The sequence below is a fragment of the Meles meles genome, chromosome 3 (assembly GCF_922984935.1).
Source record: "Meles meles chromosome 3, mMelMel3.1 paternal haplotype, whole genome shotgun sequence".
Lineage (NCBI taxonomy): Eukaryota > Metazoa > Chordata > Mammalia > Carnivora > Mustelidae > Meles > Meles meles.
Window position 1 is genome coordinate 130120093 of NC_060068.1, and position 888 is coordinate 130120980.

The following is an 888-nucleotide window of genomic DNA, read 5'->3' on the forward strand; positions in this document are numbered from 1 at the left end:
GTTTATCACTGGGGAAAAATTAGCAATGGGCACACTCATACTTCAAAAGTTAGGAAATTGAGGCTAAAACCCAAGTAGTTTGGAAGAGTTGAAATAATTTTACTCAGAGGGGAATAGCAATTCATAAGGGAAGGAAATTGTGTTTGAATTTCTCAGCAGTGTGATAAAAGTACTCTATCTAGATGATACCTATTTCTCACTAAGTATCCCTAGCCTCCAACACCCAACCAACCTCTCACCCTACTAACTCATTACTGGTCATCCATGGAGATGGTCATTAGTCACAGGAATAGGGTTATGCAGATTGAAGATCACCTATCTTTAATGCATAAGGTAGAAACCAAATGCAACAATCTCGCAGACCATAACTAAATGTCTTTTCAATCATCATCCATTACCACCCTTCTGTGGCATGGTGCTAACCCTGACCCTTTATTCTGGTGAAGGGTGGCCCTTTAGGGCCTGTGTTACATTAGTGAGTCGAATTGGCCATTTTTTTCATTACAGACCTGCTGCCTTAAAAATCAGCATTTACAAAGCAGCTTGTGATGCAGTGAAGAGCCCAGACAGAGATGTAATAAACAATGTTTTAAATTACATTTTGGACATTTTAAAATGCTCTGGGCTCAATTTCATAAGGCATTTGCATTTGTAATGAAAAAAAAAAAAAAACACCTCTGAGCTTCAGTCTCAGGTTAACAGCCTCTTTTATGTTGTAAATTTTTTGCAGGAGCAATTACGAATTGTACACAGATTCATTATTTCTCAAGTACTTTATCAGGACATTTCCCCATACATCTAATTTGTCCTGTCTGAAATGTAACTTGACATAAGGGATTTTCTTAATTGCTTTTGAAGCCCTTCCAAGATAATCAACTGCTTTTTGGA